At 35.0% G+C, this 23,235-nt stretch overlaps 1 non-coding gene and 1 pseudogene across 1 annotated transcript; one reads left to right on the forward strand and one right to left on the reverse strand.

Annotated features, from left to right (window-relative positions):
* The first annotated feature begins 676 nt into the window (after positions 1 to 676).
* Positions 677 to 6,307, forward strand: LOC116125420 (annotated as a pseudogene).
* A 15,686-nt stretch (positions 6,308 to 21,993) lies between these two features.
* TRNAD-GUC lies at positions 21,994 to 22,065 on the reverse strand. Its single transcript has one exon. It is a non-coding gene; the product is annotated as a tRNA-Asp (tRNA).
* Between the last annotated feature and the right edge of the window lie 1,170 nt (positions 22,066 to 23,235).

Below are 23,235 nucleotides of genomic sequence, written 5' to 3' on the forward strand. Positions count from 1 at the left end.
TACTTTTTCAATATTTTTCCAAGGAATTATCTATCCATCCACTCTTTTTGAATTTATGAGCAAACTTTGACTCAAATATTTATTCTTAGCTTACTGCATGAAGCAATATAGAATTAATTCATTAATTCATGTAACAAATAATTAATAAAAATTGCTGTTAATAGTTTCACATTACATATAAATTAATTAAACATATACTTTAGAAAAAAATGAGAATCTATTCTGGGAAATAAAATCCATATGGAATTGAATAAAAAAAAACATTTCATAGTCAGACTGCTGCCCAGGCGCCCAGCGAAATTTTGTAAAAAAAATTGAAAAAAAATAAAATAAAATTATTTGGAGATGGCTCGTGAGCCGGCTCGAAATATACCAAATCCACTATCGAGCCGAGCCGAGCCACATAATTTCTGACTCGGCTCGTTTACTTATCCTCTCTCACGAGCCAAGCTCGTTAAGCCGAAAACTAGGCTCAGCTCGACTCGATAACACCCTTGTTGGCGAACAGACAGAATCGTAGGTGTCGTACACGTGTCTCTCACTCTCCACACCTTTTAAACAAAATTTACCCATTTGTTTAACACTACAAACTCACTCTCCACATTATTTTCATTTTTCACCCACCCGCTAAGCTCTCTCACTCCTCTCACTTCACTCCTTCATTTTCACTCAGCCAACGAGTTTGGCCTCCGACGATTTTCACACTTTCTATTCCACGCAATCTCCATCTCTCAATCTTGTTTCGGTACTTAGTTTTATTGATTTTTTGGTCGGTGTGATAATGTATGAAAATCCATCACAATTTTTAATATCGTAGTTTCATTTGCAATTTATTTGGATTATGTATGGATATCTTACATTTTTTATTGTTAATAACAGCGTTTGATTGAATTTTTTCTGGAAGAATTAGGGTTTTACAATAATGTGTGTTCATTCTAGGTTAATGTACTACCTTATTTGAATTTTCACATCCTTTTTGCTTATCTACATGATTTCGTAGCACTACTTTAGTATTTTATTTAAGTTCGTGATAAACACCATTTCAATTAATAGGGATAATTAGGCTTATGGTTTTCTAAAACAAACTAGGTTATTCCAGAAATGTGTGTTTGTTTGGTATGTGGGTGATGTGTTTGCCGGGCTAAAGATGAATGAATGGAGTGAAATAAATCATTTTTTCATGTATAATTTTTGTTTTACAAAGTGGGCTCAGTAACAGAGAGTTGAAACCTTTGTTAAAATATTTTTCTTAAAAGAAAGCCTGTGATGCAGCATCTGTAATTACCCATTGACACATAGAATCATTGCCCGTAACCTATGTAAAGGAAGAATACGGTAGGCCCGTGATTATTTTCCACTTCCAAAACAAAGTAAAGGACTCTCACTCTCACTCTTTCGCACATATTTCATTTCATGTAATTCTCAACTGATTATATTAGAATTTTTGAAAATTCTAGTTTAATTTTATTGTTAATTTGATTAGGGTAGTTTCAGTGTAGCTGAATTTTGTAATGCATTTACACTTAGTAGCGAAATGGTCTTCATTTGGTGAGTGAGTTAGGGTTTCGTTAATTTTGTGAAATTATGTGTGTTTGGATATGGACTTGTTGTGTTTTTTGAGCAAGATGGAGAGGACATGATTGTTTGATTTTTGACTAGTTGCTTTTTAGGAATTGGAGGTAGGCTTTTTTTTATAAAAAATTTGTCTGATGTAGTTGATAAGTTTAGTGTGTGTTTGAGAATAACTAATTGTTGAATTTTAGGGAGTGATTTTGAAGAAACTTTTTTCAAGAACTGCTTATTTCAAAAAGGAGTTTTACTGAATGCATCTGGTCTTTTTAGCCCAACGCAGCAGTTATTTCAAAAACTGATTTTCTTCTGCCAGTTTGCGTTTTAGTAATGTTCCCTGCACCATTCTTTAAATTATCTCTTAATTAACTACTTGTAATTCTTGTATATAACCCAGATGGACTACAGTTCTGAAGAAGTGTCAGATATTAGTGATTCTGAGATCAATGAGTACATAGAGAAACCGTATGAAGAGCTGAGGGCTGGGAAGTACAAAGTACGGGTTAGCGGCACCTTAAGATGCCCCTTTTGCGCTGGGAAGAAGAAACAAGTTTACAAGTACAAGGACTTGCTTCAACATGCATCGGGAGTGGGTAAAGGATCTGCTAACAGAAATGCGAAACAAAAGGCAAACCACCTTGCCCTGGCAAAGTATTTGGAGATTGACCTAGCTGATGAAACAGAACAAACACAAGCTTCAGTTGTATCAAAACCTGTCAATAGAACTCCAGAGCAAGAAGATACCTATGTGTGGCCATGGATGGGAATTATTGTTAACATTGTAAGTGATCAAAAAGATGGAGGAGATGTGAATGATTGTGGATATTGGTTGAAGAAATTTGCTAGATATAAACCTTAAGAGGTTTATACTTTCTGGAATGAACAAAATCTCACTAAAGAGGCCATAGTGAAATTTAACAGTGATTGGAATGGTTTCATGAATGCAGCTGAATTTGAGAAGGTGTTTGAAAGTGATCATCATAGTAAGAAAGATTGGAATGAACGGAAAACAAGCCCTGGCTCAAGTATATATGGCTGGTGTGCACGTGCTGATGATAGTGAGTTTGAAGGGCCAATCGGGGAGTATATTCGCAAGGAAGGGAAGTTAAGAACATTCTCTGACATTGTGCGGGAAAAAAATCAAGACAAAACGAATGTTGTTGCAGACCTTGCCAGTAAGATAGATATGACGAATGAAAATCTCAATGAACTGGAATACAAGTACAATGAGAAGACCATGTCTTTGAGCAGGATGCTTGATGAGAAAGACAAACTACACTATGCTTTTGTTGAAGGTTTGCTCTTGTCTCTTTATGTAGGCCTCTAATGATGATTGAATCACCAAATGGTGTTTCGTCTTAATGTATAGTTCAACATCATTATACTTAATGTTTGATTTATGAAGTTAATAGCGTTAAAATGTTCTTTTTGTCCAATAGAGACAAGAAAGATGCAGCGGCTTGCTCGTGATAATGTTCGCAGGATCTTGGAAGAACAAGAGAAACTCAGTTGAGATTTGGAGGCTTGGAAGAAGAAAATTGATGACAGGAGCAAAAAATTGAAAAAGCTTGAAGCGTCAACAGAGCGTGAGAGGCAAAAACTTGAAGAAGAGAGAAAAAAGGTAGCCTTTTTGGCCCAGTTGAAGTACTCTTGGCAAAACGCTGTAGCATTTTATTTTTGCATAATAATACATCATATGGAATACTGACATTTTTTCTTTTGGTCATTCTAGTATGATTCAAGAAATAACTCACTTCAGCTGGCTTCAATGGAGCAGAAAAAGGCTGATGAGAATGTCATCAGACTCGTTGAAGAGCAAAAGGTGTGCTGCTCAATGATATGCTTTGACTGATTTGCACCACATTTTGTTTCATACTTATTTGTTATTTTACACTTTTTGTAGCTTTTATCTATAAACATGTATGAATTTTTCAGAGGGAGAAAGAAGAGGCCTTAAACAAGATAATACAATTAGAAAAACAGTTGCATCAAAAACAGAAGCTGGAAATGGAAATTGAAGACTTGAAAGGCAAAATAGAGGTGATACAACATCTTGGAGATGCAGATGATGCAGCGGTACAGAAGAAGATGAAAGAGATGAAAGATGAGTTGGCAGAGAAAGAGGAGAATTTGGGTTCTTTGGAGGAATTAAGTCAAACTCTTATCACCAAAGAGCGTCAGAGCAACGATGAACTACAAGAAGCACGTAAAGAGTTAATTCAGGTATCCCTAATTACATTACTTAAATGATATCTTGTTGATCAAATGGCTTGAGCCTAATCAAGGGGAATCTTCATATTTAATTCATTAAATATGTGGGTTCGTGGCAAGCATGGTGGCCAAAGAAAAGCAGTCAAGATGTCCCATAGAGGCAAATCTGAAGTCCAAAATGTTAATGATTAGGGCAATCATATTCTTGATGATAGTGGATAAGTGATAAAGTATATGGAAAATAAAAGAAAAAGGAGATGGTTTTTTGGGTGATCTTTTCAGGAAAGTAACTAATGAGAAGTCACTAGTATCTATTTTTACTAAATCTTTTGGCTTGGAAAGTTGCATGAAAGGCATTAATTGCATAGATGCACAGTGTTGATTAGATTTGTTAAATTACTTGTTTCCTAGAGAATCATAAGGATGAATTTATGCAAGATATTTCTGTTTTGATAGGGTTTTGTAGATATTTTGGGTGCTCGTACGATTATTGGAATAAAGAGAATGGGGGAGATTGATCCAAAGGCATTTCAAAAGGCATGCAAGCAGAAGTTTTCACTGGAGGAGGCACAGGTGCAGGCCTCCACTCTTTGCTCCTTGTGGCAGGAGAATTTGAAGAACCCAGAGTGGCACCCTTTCAAGATAATAGAAGGTGGTGGGAATGCCAAGCCCGAGGTAGCATGTTTGATCTCGTTCTTGCCTTATATTGCTGTAAACTTTGTTTTTATTGGTGGCATTTATATGCATGAAACATTGTTAGCCTGCAAATGTAATAAAAATTTCCTGAAATAATTTTGTATCACAGGCTAGAATTTCTTGTCTCTGATAATGGATGGTGGAAATTAAAAGTTAATTTTCTTCTTCAACTTTTGTGCTGTGGTTGGAAATAGTTCACCTAGTTTTGGTCATCTTATCTTTTTCTAGGTGTTGATTTCCAGATGAAACCAATACTTGTATCTGCTGCACATGGACTATAAATTTTTTAATGTGGTAGATGTAATGGTCATGCATGGTGCAGGAAATTATAAATGAAGATGACGAGAAGCTACAAAAACTTAAAGAGTTGGGGGATGAGATATACGAGGCAGTTGTAACTGCTCTTAAAGAATTGAATGAGTATAATCCAAGCGGGAGATATGCCATTCCGGAGATATGGAACTTTAAAGAAGGAAGAAAAGCCACACTAAAGGAGGCCATTGCTTATGCTGTGAATAATATCAACAAACTCAAGCGCAAGAGAGTTGGTGGCCAAGGTTTGTAATATGTTTTCTATTTGACTTTTTCGTTAGTGCTGTAATCTGTGTTAATCTGTACTTATTCTTAAAGCTCAGACATTTATGTCATTGCAATTACCTTGTCAAATATTGTATGAAGCTAATGCTCAGTTGATGTTCAATTTTTCTTTTGAATTGTATGGAGGCCCTCAGTTATTTATTAGTAAATAATCTTGTATCTCTAATTTACCTGAAAGGGAGGTCGATGCTTTTTGCAATTAAAAATGCAGTGAAATAGTGAAGAATATAACAAAATATAATAAATAATTTAATTTTTGCAGAAAACGATGAATAGTGATATCAGATATTTTCTTTCACTAGTCTTGGATGATATTTGAAATACATTTTGTTTAGAATCTAAGGCTTGCTCTGGACCTTAAAAGGTGGATTCAAATATTTACATGGTTGAGCTAAATGCTGAGAAGTGTCAACCATCAATTTCATGGTTCAATTGTTTTGGATGAAGTAGCTTTCTTGAATCTGTGCATTATCTACAAGTCTAACAGATTCAGTTAGCTTCTTGTCATTAAGATTCTTTTGTCCATCTGTTTAAATGCATACGTGCAGCCCTTAGATGCATCAATTAGGCTTCAATGACTTATGTATAACTTGTTTTTTCTGTCAATTAGAGCCCGTTCTTGTTACATGGGATCAATGAAATGATAAGCATTGTGTGGAAATTGAATGTGGCTGATGTCTGTGATCCTGAATACCAGGTTTCCATAACTATCTATTTATCTGCTAGTTCTGTGTGCAAGTTACGTCAAAGTATTTGCTTAAAAGATTTGTTTTTCTTCTTTGTTTGATAAATATTATTATATTAACAATGTTTTTCTATGGTTTATTAGCAACCTTTACATATGCTTGAAATGCTTTTATACTATGTTATTTTCATTTGTATTGCTTGGGGGCCTTATGGAAAATGTATAGCTTTATTTGAATAAATGGGCTGTTTTTGTTTCAGTTTCATTTGTAGGTTGACAGGATGAAATGGAAGATGAAGTTTTTGGGCGGAAGAGGGCAACAAGTGAAGTCGAAAGTCAGGACCATTTTTCTTTCGACCAATTTGATCCTTGTGTAAGTACATGCAAATACAGAGAAGCAGAAAAACTGAAATTATGTTAGGTCCCTAGATTGATAGTGAACTGTTATTTAAGAACTGAAACACTCAGTGACTGCAGTTTCGACTTTCAAACTCTCAACACTCAGGATTTTCGTTCTGAAATCCTGAATTGTGGTGAACTTTTACTGAATCTTACGAATATCTAACACTTGAATTCTAGCAATTTCGGGTATGTAATGTGGTTTAAAGGACACAATGTGTTGGGAAGTTTCTTTATTGGAAGTGCTTTACAGTTTAGACTTAAAAAGTACTTTTTACTGGTAAAAGCATTTCAGGAAGTGTTTCATAAAAAGAGTGCTCATCAAATTTTATCTTCGGAAGCATTGTAAGTATATATAAAATTAGCGTTGGTTCTCTTTAGACCATGTAATTTCATTTAAAACCATTTCGCACACAAATGTTAGTAGGTTTAATTAGAAATCTTACTTCTTTTCGAGAAATATAATATTTCGAAGCCATAAATATTTATGTTGATTACGGTAGTGCCTTCAGCACAAAGTTTTTACAATGTTTTAAAACCGAATCAGGTCCTTGACCTAGTCAAAGATCTGGATTCTGGGTTAATCGGTTTACCCGGTGGGTCAAATCGTTGCTGATATCAGCACTATATCAGCGAATTAAAACATTTACAAACCCAAATTTTTATTATCAATTTAGCCCCCACACTCTTTCCGCCTTCTCTTCCAAACTTTTACCGTTTTCTCTATGCTAGGGCTTGGATTTTATTTTCCTTTTCTTTATTTTTCGTCTTCTCTCTTTTCGTTGTATCTTCCTTTGTTTTCTCTTTTGTTTTAATATGCATAATGGCCTCTCCAATTTGTAAGGTATCTACTAACTTCATATCTTGATGCACTGTTGGGTGTTGAAGAGTCATTCAAAGCCAATATGTGTTGGCTATCATCAAACAAAACACGTGGCTCGAAGTAGACTTTCTTAGTTTCACCATCACCATCCCTCTCCAATGAAGATTGAAGAATCAAGAATCAATTAGCTGCTGGTTTCAAAGATGCAAAGTTGGATTTTAGGGATTTATTTTTTTGACTTGATTTTGACACATTGATCCAACAGGCCAGCAGACCCAAGAGGTAAGAGAGACGAAATGAAGACCTAAGAGTTAAGAGAGATGAAATGAAGAAGTTAGGAGAGATGGAATGAAGAGATCGACGGTGAAATAAAGAAATCGCAAAATGGGAGAGTGAAAATATGGTTTCGGGCTTGTTGGAATGAAAATTTAGGGAAAATTGGTGAAAAAAATTGGATTTAGTAAATAAAAAAGGGGTAATGGTTGACCTGGTTTTTGGTTGGACCAGTGGGTTGCTACAGTATCCACGGTCGAACCACGAGTTATTCCAGGTGAAATCATCTTTTTGGGTTTTATGTCGGTCCGACCTGGCCTAGAGGTTGGTTTCCGGTTGAACTGGTCGGGCTAGATCGGGTTTTAAAACATTGGTTTTTTATAAATTAAAAGCAAATAATAAAGATCTTACCCAGGTGAATTAAATTGAAAAAGTTTAAATTAAAGGAAAATGAGTCCTTTAAATGACTTGGAACAATGTTTTAAAACTTGGCTTGGCCCAATCGGTCAACAGGTATTTGGGGCCTTCATCTGGCTAGGTTACCAATTTTCTTATTCATAAAAAACTTTAGTAATTGAGATGATAATCGGAGAATAATTTAAGGTTGAGATGTTGGGGGTTTTGAAGAGAAAGGGTCGTGAGTGCAATGGTGGCGACAAAGGTGATTTTCGGTGAGTGAATCAACAAAAAAAAAAAAAAAACCCGTGGTAGCAACAACTAACTTTTGTCTATGATTGGCAAGGTGAACAGGGGTGGGTTGAGATGGGTTTTGGTCAGGAGGATGAGGGGAGTACTTTCGTCGTGTTGGGGAGGGTTGTCGACATCAACGGTGGTGAGATATGGCCTAGGTTGTTGACGCTGGCGATGGTGAGATCTAGCCAAAATTGAACCGATTTTTGCCAAATCTTGGTTAGATTTTATGGAGAATGGCTCAAGGGATGATTGGAATTGCATTTGGTGTATTTTTTTGCTAAATTTCAAACATGTACAGACTTAACTAATTTTTAGGGGTGTATTTGTTGAATTTTAAAATTTTGGACACCCGGTTTGATCTGTCGGTCAACCCAAGACCAGACAACTTTGCCAAGTTTCATCTTGAGTTGGTTATTAAAACATTATCTTGTAATGTGAATTAAGCTGTTTTTTTTTTAGGAATAGGGAGGGCAACAAGTAAAGTTAGGGTTGTAAACGAGCTAAGCCGAGTCGAGTTTTTGACTTTTCGAGCTCGGCTTGTTTGGTATAGGATCGAGCTCGAGCCTATGGAGTCAAAGAAAAGGGACTCGAACTCGAACTCAAGTTCGAGCCTACTCGACTTCATCTTCATCATTTGCATCATCTACATCTTTATCTCCATCAACTTTATCTTCATCTCCATCATTTTCTTTGTCTTTATCTCCATTATCTTCATCTTCATCTTCATCTTCTCTTTGTCTTTATCTCCATCATCTTCGTCTAGTAGAGCATTACGAGTTACACTACTTCCATCTCCATCATCTTCATCTTCATCTTCTTCCTCATCATGACCATTATTTTGATTTTGATTTTGATTTCTGATTATGAATATTTGCAAGAACAAATTTAGGGCTTAGGGTTTGTCGATTTGGGGGTTTAATTTTTGTGTTTTAGAACTAATTACATCGGCGGGTTAAATGTCATTTTTCAAAATTTTAAAATTAAAGATAACACTTTAGTTCCCATAGTTTATAAAACTAACAAAAGGAACCCTACTTATTCGAGCCACCTCAGGCTCGTGAGCCTATCTAGCTAAGCCTCCCCATGTTTGAACTCGGCTCCTTTTATATAGCGAACTTGAGCCGAGTTGACTCGACTAACTACGAGCTAAGTCATAAATGAGTTTCAAATGAGCCGAGCCGAGTTGCCTCGACTAACTACGAGCTAAATCATAAACGAGTTTCAAATGAGCCGAGCCGAGTCGGCTCGCGAGCCGCTCAGCTCATCTGACAGCCCTAAGTGAAGTCAAAAGTCAGGACCTTTTTTTTTTTCCGACCAATTTGATCCTTGTGTAAGTACATGCAAATACCGAGGAGTAGAAAAATTGGAATTATGTTAAGTCCCTAGATTGATAGTGAACTGTTATTATAACTTACCCCTGATAATACAATTTTGTTTCCCATATTGCTCCTAAACAGTTGAGCATTTGGTCCAAATTAATCTTATATTTGTTAATATTTACAAAACACCCAATTAACTCATGTAGAAACTTTTGTCCTTGCTTTTTAAACTTTTTGGACGACATTGCCCTTGTTATTATCATTATTTACAGAAATGTTATTATACCCAGAACTAGCCACCACCGCTAGCCACCGTCGACCGTGGCCGAAGGCTACTAAAAGTCACCATGGTCGGAAAAGGCCAGATCTGGCTGTTTCACAGGTAGATCTATGTAGGGATGGGTCCCCGGCCCCAGCCCGAAAGCCCAAGGGGATTCCCCGATCCCGACCTATAGCCTGCTCGGGGAATCCCCGAATAAAGCCCGTTCCTCAAAATCCCTAAATTCCCCATTTGGGGGTTTTGTACTTTTGTGTCCTTGTTACCATTTTCTCCAAATTATAATATACCATCCAAAAAGAAATTAAATTTATAATGTACATATTAAACATAAAGACTATACTATTCAAAAAGAAATTAAATCTATAATGTACATATTAAACATAAAGACCATCATACTAAATTGATAATATATTACAATATGTACATATTACACATATATAACATATATATTATGTATTAACATATGATTATAGATAATAGTATATTATGTATAATGTATAACATATATATGTTATATACATTTTACTTATATATCATATATAATGTATAATGTATAATGTATAACTTTTATTTCATAGCATTAACATATTATGTATGTATATATATATATATATATATATATATATATATATATATATATATTTATAATGATTTATTATATTTAATCTAATTTTATTTATTACCTATTTGTATATGGTTTCAGAAAATACTTACATAATTATAATTTGTCATTGTATAATATATGATTGATTTTAAAATATTAAAATTAATATAGGTATATATAATATATATGATTGACTTTTTAATATATTATAATGTATATAATTAATATAGGTATATAATATATATATTGGCCGGGCCGGAGATTTCGGGGCGGGGACAAAACGGGGCTAGGCCGGGGCGAGGCGGGGCAAGACCTATCCCAGCCTCGACCCATCCCCGAAATTCAAGACTGATTTTGGGCCCGATCCCGACCCAAATCCTGAATGATTTAGGGAAACCCCGTCCCGTTTGGGCCAGGGTTTTATGCCCATCCCTAGATCTATGGTCGTTTCACTGCCAAAGATGTGGCCATGAAACGACCAGGTCTTCATAGCCGGCGTTTCATAGCCAGATCTATGGCCATGAAATAGCCAGATTTATGGCACTGTCGGCCTTATATCCAGGTCTGTGGCACTACCAGCGGTGGCTTGGGGTGGGCAGGGGTGTTTTTGTTAAGTTTAAAACGTTTTTTGTTGCTAGGTTGTTTTAGCTAAATCTGAAAAATAAGAGGTTAAAAAAATTATTCAAAAAATAATAATAAAAAACACTGTTATATTAATATTTAAAAAGGAGGGCAATTTAGTAATCTATATAACATACCCACCCATTTATCCTCCCAATCAAACATATTATTCACCAATTTATTCGAACCAACCAAACACATTTTCTAAACATTTACAGTAATCTTTAAGGTGATCTTTTATTCCGTTAATATAATATTCCCCTATAATAAAACATGATAGGATCCAAACGCCCCATTTATTGTATAATATTATTACGATGTCACGGATGACCCATCAAATCTAAATCAGATCATCCTTCTCTCTCCCTTCACTCGGTCAATGATTGTCTCATTTTCAATCTCGATAACAAACAGGATTCTAATGTCTTCCACATGTTAGACGAGTAGCCTCTTGTTTATTAATCCATGGGTGCTTGAACGGTAGAATCAATCCCAAATTCCTGTGCACTCAACCTCACATACACTACAATACTATCGTCCACTATTTTAAAACCCAGCCCAGTCTGATCGGTTTAACTGGTTTAACTAGGACCCGGGAGCTTTATCGGGCCGGGTTAACATTTTCCTTATTCACCCAAAACCCTAGAATTTGGAATGATGATCGGCGAAATATTGAAGGTCGGGATTTTGGGGCTTTTGAAGAGAAGTAGCAGTGAGTGCAATGGTGACGATGGAGTTGATTTCCAGTGAGACAACAACTGACTTTTGCCAGTGATTGGTCAGGCTAACGGGGGTGGGGTAAGGGGGGTTTTGGTCGAAGGAAGAGGGTAGTATTTTTGGGGTGATGGGGAGGGTTGTCGACGCCGGCGTCGATGAGATTTGGTTAGATCTTGGGTTTATTTTATGAGGAATGGGCTCAAGGGATGATTGGGATTGCATTTGGGGTGTTGCCTCCGCTAACCAGTTGCTGACCGATCTGTATTTTGGGTATGTTTGCTAAATTTCAAACCTATAGAGACTTAACTATAATTTTCAAGGGTGTATTTGCTTATTTTAAAAGTTTTGTCGGTTTGACTGACCGATCAAACTGATTAAACCAGTCAACCTGTGACTTGGCAACTTTGTTGGGTTTCACCATAGGTTGGTTATTAAAACATTGCTCCCGTCTCCTACCACCTTTGATCCAAATTCAAGATCATGTATCTAAATTTGAATGCCCAAAATTACTACCTAATTTTTAAATTATAATATCATTATATTTAATCTTTTCTTATGGGAATGTGTGTGAATCTAATATATTTAAAATTGATTCTCTAACATGATGAAAACCTCAAAATTGTATGATTTGTGCTTCCACAATCAATATATTATACTAAATTAATATTAGAGGTAAGCAACCAAGGCTCGGCCAAGGATCGGTCCCAATTTGGGATTGGTCCTTGAGGGGCTGGGCCCAAAGTGGCTAGGACCGGTCTTGGGCCCATCACTTTTGTGAGGGATTGGATTGGTACCAGGCCCAGGCCTGGCCTATATAGGATCAGTCCTATGCAAGCCTGATAAATATCAATTTAACCCCTATTTTTTTTATATATTTGAGGTAATAATAATTATGTAAGGGGGTTTTTGTAATTTTTTAGGAGGTGATTTGTAAATTTTTAATTAATTAGTAAATAAAATAAATGAATGGTTATAATTTAAAGAGATAATTTAATTTTAGCTTTGTGATGTGAAAATTTAATTTAAACTTAAACAATTAAATAATTTTTTTATTTAATTATTAATTAACATCGTCTAAATTAACATCGTCGAAATTTGTGTTTTTGAAGAGGAATTGGAATTGGAATATAATACTCATTAGAATTGTATGGTTACGATGATCCTCCAAATCCATAATTTGAGGAATTTATTATGATAAAATAATAAATAACTAAAATGGATGAAATTGAATAATGAATAAATATAAATAATAAATTGAATAATGAATAAATATAAATAATAAACTGAATAATAGATGAAATTGAAGAGAGATTGAGAATTGGAGTAGAGAGAGTGAGAGTTGAGAGGAAAATGGGTGGAAATTAGGCATTTTATAGGTTCGGTGTGGGGGGAAAGTGCAAAAAAAAAAAGGTATTATTATACTTTCCCCCTAGCAGCGATCAATTTTACTGAATTGACCATTGCTCAACAATTTTTTTAAAATTATTTTTAACCCCTAAATTTATTATGTATTTCATATATTATATGGGGTTTTGGTTATTCGTTAGAGGGTTTTGGTTATTTATTAGACGGTCTTCTGAAATTAACCAAGCTCAGGCTTGGGACTGGAGGCACCGGCTTGGGCACAATCACCTCTTCCCACGGCCCGGGCCAGTCCTCCCAAGTATTGGTCTTGGGACCGAGGCTCGGGCTTTTTGCCCACCTCTAATTAATATAATGAAATCCATATAAACAATATCATAGAATAGAAAAAGACACATACCAAGTTTCTAATTTAGAGAAACTAAAACATTTATAAAATCTAATTTAATGTAGATATATTATAATCTTCTATATAATATATGATTTTTCAAAAAAAAAAATCTTATTGAAAATAGAATTTTATTTCTTAAATACAATGAAGAAACTATTAAAGTAAAAGAATTAACAGTTATATTTATAAATAGATACACTTATATTAACGTATATATGTATATATATTTATGTTTTAACAAGTGAAGTTAAGATCACTTTTTCAATTGAAAAAATAATTATGGCATCATAGTTGAATCATCGAGCTCTGAACTCAATCCTCTAATACTCTCCCCTCAATCGGTCAACCACTGACTTAGTTTCAATTCCGAGAATGAACAGAATCATAATGTCTTACACGTGTCTCTCACTCTCCACACCTTTTTTTTAAAACAAAATTTACCCATTTGTTTAACACTTCAAACTCACTCATTCCTCATTCACTCCTTCGTTTACACTTAGCCAACGAGTTCGGCCTCCGGCGATTTTCACACTTTCTCTTCCACACAATCTTCGTCTCTCAATCTTGTTTCGGTACTTAGTTTTATTTATTTTTTGGTTGGTGTGCTAATGTATGAAAATTCATCACATTTTTTAATGTCGTAGTTTCATTTGCATTTTTTTTTATTATGTATGGAGATCTTACTTTTTTTATTGTTAATAACAGCGTTTGATTAAATTTTTCTAGAAGAATTAGGGTTTTACAATAATGTGTGTTCATTCTAGGTTAATGTACTGTCTTATTTGAATTTTCACATCCTTTTTGCTTATCTACATGATTTCGTAGCACTACTTTACAATATTGTGTGTTCATTAACCTAGAATGAACACACATTATTGTAAAACTCTAATTCTTACAGAAAAATTTCAATCAAATGCTGTTATTAGCAATAAAAAAGTAAGATTTCCATATATAATCAAAACAAATTGCGAATGAAACTACAATATTAAATGTGCTGGATTTCCATACATTATCTCACCAACCAAAAAATCAATAAAGCTAAGTACCAAAACAAGATTGAGAGATGGAGATTGTGTGGAAGAGAAAGTGTGAATTCGCACTCGTTGGTTGAATGTAAACGAAGGAGTGAATTAAGGAGAGAGAGAGAGCTGAGCGGGTAGGTGAGAAATGAAAATACGTATACATATATACTCGGGGGGAGAGCAGTAGAGGACCAGGTTCAGAGCTTGATGAGTCAACCGTGATGCCATAATTATCTTTATAATAAATTGAATAAGTGATCTTAATTCAGTTGTTAAAACATAAATATATATACATATACACATTAGTATAAGTGTTCATTTTGGGTTTAATTGGGACCCGAGAGCTTCATCGAGCCGAGTTAACATTTTCCTTATTCATCCAAAACCCTAGAATTTGGGAGGATGATCAGCGAACATTTAAAGGTCAGGATATTGGGGCTTTTAAAGAGAAAGTGTCGGTGAGTGCAATGGTGGTGACGGAGTTGATTTCCGGTGAGTGAATTGACTGGAAATAAAAAAAAATTGGCGGCAACAACATCCATCTTTTGATAGTGATTGGCGAGGCTAACAGGGGTGTGGTGAGGTAGGTTTTGGTTACGAGGAAGAGGGGAGTATTTTCGGGGTGATGGGGAGGGTTGCCAATGCCGATTTGGCTTAGAATGTTGACATCGGCGTCGGTGAGATCTGATCGAAATAAAATCGATTTTCGCCAGATCTTGGGTAGATTTTTTGGGGAATAGGCTCAAGAGATGATTGGGATTGCATTTGGGGTGTCGTCGCCACCAACCAATTGCCGACCGATTTGTATTTGGGGTGTGTTTGCTAAATTTCAAACCTCTAGGGACTTAACAAATTTTTAGGGGTGTATTTGCTGAATTTTAAAAGTTTTGTCACCTAGTTTGACCGACTGGTTGGGACTCAGAATACTAGCAACTTTGCCAGGTTTGACCCCGGGATGGTTATTAAAACATTGCTCCTGTCTCCCACCCACCCTTGATCCAAAGTCAAGATCATGTACCTAAATTTGAACGCCTAAAATTACTAACTAATTTTTAGATTAAAATATCATTATATTTAATCTTTTCTTATGGGAATGTGCATGAATCTAATATATTTAAAATTGATTCCCTAACATGATGAAAACCTCAAAATTGTATGATTTGTGCTTCCACAGACAATATATTATACTAAATTAATATTAGAGGTGAGCAAACGGGGCTCATGCCAGGAACAATCCCAATTTGGGGCTGGTCCTTGAGGGATCGGGCCTAAATTGGTTGGGAACGGTCCTAGGCTTGTCACTTTTATGAGGGCCCGAATCGATCCCAAGCCTGGGTCGTCCTGTATAGGACCGGTCTTGGGACCAGTCCTATGTAGGCCTGATAAATATCCATTTAGTCCCTAATTTTTTATATATTTGGGGGTAATAATAATTACGTAAGAGGTTTTTTTTTTTTTTTTTTTNCTCTAATGTGATTGGTCAATAAAAGTTAGGTATAAGGGTCATTTGGCATAAATTTTTCATATAAGGGCGTTTTGGTCATTTCTACCACAACATAAAGATAAGCACTCATTTAATGCCATTTGACTTCTTTAAAACACTTAACCATTAAGCAATCCCATTAGGTGAATGACTAATTTACCCTTGGTGCACTTTTATGGACACTTAATCATATGGTTTTGTATGAAAAGACCATTATACCCTTGGTTACCGTTTATGCCATTTAACCTTATCAGTCAACTTTATGACCATTCTACCCCCATTTCTCTTCAATGACATCACCCTTTACACTTTATAATGGCCATATCTCGAAATACATGTAAATTGACTATTTTACCCTTCCATTCAAAAAAGAAAATTACTTGAAAAGGTAAATTTCATACCTTAGGGCATCGGAATAATAACGCGGGGTTTACAGCCCAAAATTACTACCTAATTTTTAGATTATAATATATCATATTTAATCTTTTCTTATGGGAATGTGCATGAATCTATTATATTTAAAATTGATTCCCTAACATGATGAAAACCTCAAAATTTTATGATTTTTGCTTCTACAGACAATATATTATACTAAATTAATATTAGAGGTGAGCAAATGGGGCACGGGCAAGGAATAATCCCAATTTGGGGCCGGTCCTTGAGGGATCGGGCCTAAATTGGTTAGGAACGGTCCTAGGCCTATCACTTTTATGAGGGTCCGAATCGATCCCAAGCCTGGGCCTCTCCTGTATAGGACCGGTCTGGGGACCAATCCTATGCGGGCCTGATAAATATCCATTTAGTCCCTAATTTTTTATATATTTGGGGGTAATAATAATTACGTAAGAGGGTTTTTTTATTTAATAGGGGGTGATTTGTAAATTTTTTATTAATTAGTAAATAAATATAAATGAACGGTTATAAATTTATAATGGTTTTAATTTAAAGAGATGACTAAATTTTAGCTTTGCAATGTAAAAATTTAATTTAAACTTAAACAATTAAATAAATATAAATGGATGGTTATAAATTTATAAAGGTTTTAATTTGAAGCGATAATTTAATTTTAACTTAATGTTCACAATGTGTAAATTTAATTTAAACTTAAACAATTAAATAAATTTGTTTTTATTTAATTATTAATTAACATCGTCGAAATTATGTTTTTGAAGAGGAATTGGAATTGGAATATAATACTCCTTAGAATCATATGGTAATGATGATCCCCTGAATCCATAATTTGAGGAATTCATTATGATAAAATAATAAATAACTAAAATGGATGAAATTGAATAATGAATAAATATAAATAATGAATTGAATAATAGATGAAATTGAAGAGAGATTGAGAATTGGAGTAGAGAGAGTGAGAGTTGAGAGTTGAGAATTGTGAGGAAAATGGGTGGAAATTTTGAATTTTTATAGGTTCTGTGTGGGGGGAAGTGCAAAAAAAAAAAAAGTATCATTACACTTTCCCCCCAACAACGGTCAATTTTACTGAATTGACCGTTGTTCAACAGTCTTTTTTTTTTTGGATTTAAAAAAAATTACATTTTAACCCCTAAATTTATTGTGTATTTTATATATTATATGGGGTTTTGGTTATTTGTTAGGAGGTTTTCTGAAATTAACCAAGCCCGGGCTTGGGATCGGAGGCACCGGCCTGGACCCAGTCACTCCTCCAAAGGGCCCAGGCTTTTTGCTCACCTCTAATTAATATAATGAAATCCGTATAAACAATATCATAGAATAGAAAAAGACACATAACAAAGTTTCTAATTCAGAGAAACTAAAACATTTATAAAGTCTAATTTATTGTAGATACATTATAATCTTAAATACAGTGAAGAAACTATTAAAGTAAAAAGAACTAACAATTATATTTATAAATAGATACACTTATATTAACGTATATATGTATATATATTTATGTTTTAATAAGTGAAGTTAAGATCACTTTTTCAATTGAAAAAATAATTATGGCATCATGGTCAAATCGTCGAGCTCTGAACCCGATCCTCTAATGCTTTCCCCTCAATTGGTCAACCATTGACTTAGTTTCAATTCCGAGAATGAACAAAATCATAATGTTTTACACGTGTCTCTCACTCTCCACACCTTTTTTAACAAAATTTACCCATTTGTTTAACACTACAAACTCACTCACTCCTCACTTCACTCCTTCGTTTACACTCAGCCAACGAGTTCGGCCTCCAACAATTTTCACACTTTCTCTTCCACACAATCTCCATCTCTCAATCTTGTTTCGATACTTAGCTTTATTGATTTTTTGGTTGGTGTGATAATGTATGAAAATCCATCACAATTTTTAACATCGTAGTTTCGTTTGCAATTTACTTTGATTATGTATGGAGATCTTATTTTTTTTATTGTTAATAATAGAGTTTAATTGAAATTTTTCTGAAAGAATTAGGGTTTTACAATAATGTGTGTATATTCTAGGTTAATGTACTACCTTATTTGAATTTTCACATCCTTTTTGCTTATCTACATGATTTTGCAGCGCTCCTTTGCAAACCTAGAATGAACACACATTATTGTTAAACCCTAATTCTTCAAGAAAAATTTCAATCAAATGTTGTTATTAGCAATAAAAAAGTAAGGGCCCCTTTGGTTCAACATTTTTACCTATTGTATTCTACTATCCTATCCAAATACATATTTATTTCAATATTCAAAATTCTCTTCAAAATACAATACTATTCTATTCAACTGAAAATATTTAGATTAAATTTTAACCCTCTTGGTTTGTTAATTTAACTAAACACCCCCATAATTTACCCCTTTGAAATTGAGAGACCGCAATCACAGTTGTGGTCGCAACTTTGTCGCACTTTATTCTCATTTTTTTGATCGGCCCACTCACCGGAGACTCTTCCAACCACCGCCATTCGAACTAGCTGATATTCCACTTCACAACTCCTCTCGAACCCATCCTCCATCTATCGCTGGTTTGCTGCCACCTCCTCTCAAAGCTAAATCCTTCAATGCCTCCAACCACTGTCATTTGAACCAACATCAATGAGCGGCTTTGAATTGGGTTTTGTGTGTGTGTGTGTGTGTGTGAAATCTATGTAGTAATGTAGTAGTGGTTTGTTTAATTGAGTTTTGAAAGAATTTGCCCATTTGAAATTGAGAGACCGCAATCACGGCTATGGTGGCGACTTTGTCACACTTCTTCTCCTTTTTCCTACCGACCCACTCACCGGAAACGCCTCTAACCACTACCATTCAAACCAGCTGATATTCCACTTCAAAACCTTTCTCGAACTCGTCCTCCATCTGCTGCCTCCTCTCAAAACTAAATCCTTCAATGCCTCCAACCACTGCCATTTGAACCAAAGTCAATGAGCGACTTTGAATTGGATTTTTGTTGTTGTTGTTGTTTTGTTTGTGAAATCTATGTAGTTGTGGTCTTGTTTAATTGAGTTTTGAAAGAATTTACCCCTTTGAAATTGAGAGGTGGTTTTGCGTGAGTTGTGTTGGGGAGGAGTAGAAGGATTATAGGTTGCATGGGTTGCATTGGGGAGGAGTTGAATGATGTTTGTTGTTTGGTTTGGTGAAGTGGATTTGTTTGTTTGAGATTTTTGGAGTTGATTGGTTGATTTTTAGAGTGTTGGGTTGTTGGTCAGCAACGGTGGCTTGGTGGTGGTAATTTGGGGAAGAGTTCCTACCATGATTGGTTAGGAAAATCAGTTGGGAGGCAGACAAAAGGCTGACGGTAGTGAAGAAGAGGAGGGGAGATGAAAAAGAAGGTCCAAGGGCAATTTGGTAAAAGACTTCGCTGCCTTTGTGTCAGAAGACTCAGAACCCATCTGTCACTAACAACGTCCATTTATGGGTGGGATAGGGAATTTATGAAACTAGGGGTACCAACCTAGGGTTTCACTAAACCTTGGGTGGGAATTTGTCGTTTACTCTTATTTTAACATACGTTTAGATCTCTCTGTCGATTGGACATAGAATATGGTTAGATGTTTCTTTGGGAATCGATAATTTAATCTACATTGCTTTTGTAAATTCTTTCAAAACTCAACTAAATAAAACCACTACTACATAGATTTCGCCAAAAAAAAAAAAACAATTCAATTTCGCTCGTTGACGCTGGTTCAAATGGTAGTGGTTGGAGGCATTGAAGGATTTAACTTTGAGAGGAGGCGGTAGCAAACCGACAGCATATGGAGGACGAGTTCGAGAGGGTTTTGAATTGGAATATCAGATGGTTCGAATGGCAGTAGTTGGAGGCGTTTCTGGTGAGTAAGTTAGTCAAAAAAAGGAGAAGAAAGTGTGACAAAGTCATCACCACAGCCGTGGTTACGGTCTCTAGTTTCAAAGGGGTAAATTCTTTCAAAACTCAATTAGACAAAACCACCACTACATAGATTTCACAAAAAAACAACCCAAAATAAATAAATAAATAAATAAAATAAACCCCAATTCAAAAGCTTCTCTTTAATGCTGGTTCAAATGGCAGTGGTTGGAGGCGTTGAAGGATTTAGTTTTGAGAGGAGGCAGTAGAAAACCAGCGGTAGATGGAGGTCGGGTTCAAAAGGGGTTTTGAAGTGGAATATCAGTTGGTTCGAATGGCAGTGTTGGAGGCATTTCTGGTGAGTGGGCCAGATGGAAAAAGGAGAAGAAAGTGCGACAAAATCGCCAAGTTGTAGGTGGTTGACGATTTGTGGGATCTACGAGGTGGGGGATAAAGGGGTTTTGGTGTGGTGGGTTTGGGGGATCAGATGGTGGTGGTAGGGGACCTAAAACGGCAGTTGCAAAGGGGTTTATTTTGAGATGGGGTTTTGAGATGTGGAAGGAAAAAGAAGAAGATGGGAGGAGGAGGCTGAGATGAGGAAGAAATGGGAAGATAAGAGAAAAAGAGAAGAAAATGTTAGTTTTACCTTTCCCCTATTAAAATATTGGGAATGGAGTTAGTTTAAGGGTGTAAATTGAATTAAATGAAATTGAAGGTATCAACTTGAGATTTCGCTAAACCTCGGGTGGAAATATATTGTTTACTCTTAAAATTGAGGGAAGATGATTTTATTTTCCCTTCATTAATTCTTAACATATTCAACAACTGTTTACTTCGGTCATTCAAAGATCTCTCCATTTTTTTTTTATTAAAACCCTTTAATCATTTAATAGATTTTTAGATTGAGGAAGTACTTTAATTTCACATCTGTGTCAAGTCGGTGAATATTTTAGTCGGTCATGTGAGCACATCGATTAGGCATGTGAATGTGGTAGGAAAAGTAAAATCACCCAATTTTATGATTAATTTATAGTATAATACTACACATACAACATTTCTCATACAATATAATATGGTAAAAGATGATTGGTTGATTTTAAATTAAAAATAAACTTTCACCCAATCATCTTTTGCCACATCATGTTGTAAGAAAAATATTGTATGAAAATGTTATATATGTAGTATTACTCTAATCTATACTACCTGAAGGCTTAAGAATATATTTAATAGATTTCATGTTGATTAGCTCAACTAATTAATGAATTCAATAAAAAGACATTATTAGGTTGGACATGATCAATATTATTGGTTTTCAAAATGTAAGATGCCACCCACATTGGTATGTAATAGGAGATACAGGAGACTAAGGGAGAAATGTACATATTTTATTCACGGCAAAAACAAAAAATTCTACAAATGGGGAAATCAAATTAGGAGAAGAGAACCTTAAGGGGTTGGCCTCGTGATCAAGGAGATTTTTTCTCTTCATTGAGTTCTTGTATTCAAACCTTGGGACCACCTACCACTTTATGACTTACTTGGTCTTTTGGGCTTGTAGGATGTTTAATCGACATCGGAGATTAATTAAAGTGTGCGCAAACTGACTTCGACACCCCGGTTATCAAAAAAATAAAAAAATAAAAAAAATAAAATTAGGAGAGGAGTCATATTTACTTTAGTCCTTGTCTTTGGTTATTTATCAAATTTTTTATCTTTATTACACAGACGAGTTGAAATTTAGTTATTTGGGTGATTTTCATTTTGATCCAAATACAATTACAAAATAAAAAAAAAAAAAAATGAAATGAAATGAAAATTTTGAAAAAATCTAAATAGGATTACGAAAAATTGAAATAAAATTGAAAAAATGAGGAAATATTCAAATAAAATTGAAAATGAAACGAAAATATTGAAATAAATAAATAAAAATTTGAAAAATTGGAACAAAATACTAAAATAAATTTGAAAAATGTATTTTCGCCGTTGCCGGGGATCGAACCCGGGTCACCCGCGTGACAGGCGGGAATACTCACCACTATACTACAACGACTAGTTGTTTAAAGTATTTAAAAACTCAATATTTTAATCAATTGCTTTTACACTCCAATATTTTCCCCATTCGCAGAGCTCCAAGTCCAATTCATCTCCTTCAGCTTTGTCCACCATGCTGTAACCACGAATTTGCTTCCATACTCATAATTCAATTGCATTGCCAAACCCAAACCTTGAAACAAAGGCCAACAATCAGAACTAGCCAACAAAAGTTAGTAGAGTTTCAAGTTCCAACAATATCTTTGAACATCAATGGAGGAGCCTCTTCTTCACGTCCTTGGTGGAAATACGATGTTTTCTTAGTTTCAGAGGAGAAGACACTTGCAAGAACTTCACTGATCATTAAGGCGGAGCTTTGGACCAAAGGGGTATAATTATTTTTTAGAGATGATGACAAGCTTGAGAGGGGCAAACCCATTTGTCCAGCGCTCCTTAAAGCCATTAAAGAATCAAGATTTGCTGTTATTGTTTTTTCCACTAACTATGCCACGTCGTCCTGGTGCTTGAACGAACTTGTGAAGATTGTTGAGTGCATGAAAAGATGGGACAAATTGTTGTCCGAGTTTTCTGTGAAAGCTTTAGGGAGACCTTTCATAAACATGAAGAAGCTAATTTTGGAAATGAGAAATTGCAGAAATGGAGAGATGCTTTGACTGATGTGGGTTATTTATCTGGTTGGCATTTGAAGGGATAGGTATTTTTTCCTTGCTTTATAGAAATATTGTTAATTTCTTTTATAGGATTTTTAAGGGTAATTTGATTAATTTAGCAAAGCATATTATTTGTGTTAGATTTCAATATTCCTGTTTGTATTGCTTAGCTTGTGGGTCCTGAACAATATGATTAGAATAAACAAGTTCTAACACATTTCCCCCTAAATTTGTCTCAAGTTAATAAAGTTTTCAATCTTTATTCAACCTCTAGTTATGAATCGAAGTCATTTCATCATGTTTGAATTTGGCACAAATCATGATTTGAATTTGTGGATTTTGGATTAAAATTTATATTTATGGGTTGATCCAGGGTCTTTAAGACATTCTCTTCTTAAACTGCTAGCCTGTCTTATTGAAATCATAGATTCAAGACTGATATAATTAGACTTCTGTGTGTATATGCATGAATGGGAGTGTATTATTAGATGCATTATAGTACTACTTATTCTAACATT

This window comes from Pistacia vera, unplaced genomic scaffold (assembly GCF_008641045.1).
Source record: "Pistacia vera cultivar Batoury unplaced genomic scaffold, PisVer_v2 Contig164, whole genome shotgun sequence".
NCBI classification, from domain to species: Eukaryota; Viridiplantae; Streptophyta; class Magnoliopsida; order Sapindales; family Anacardiaceae; genus Pistacia; species Pistacia vera.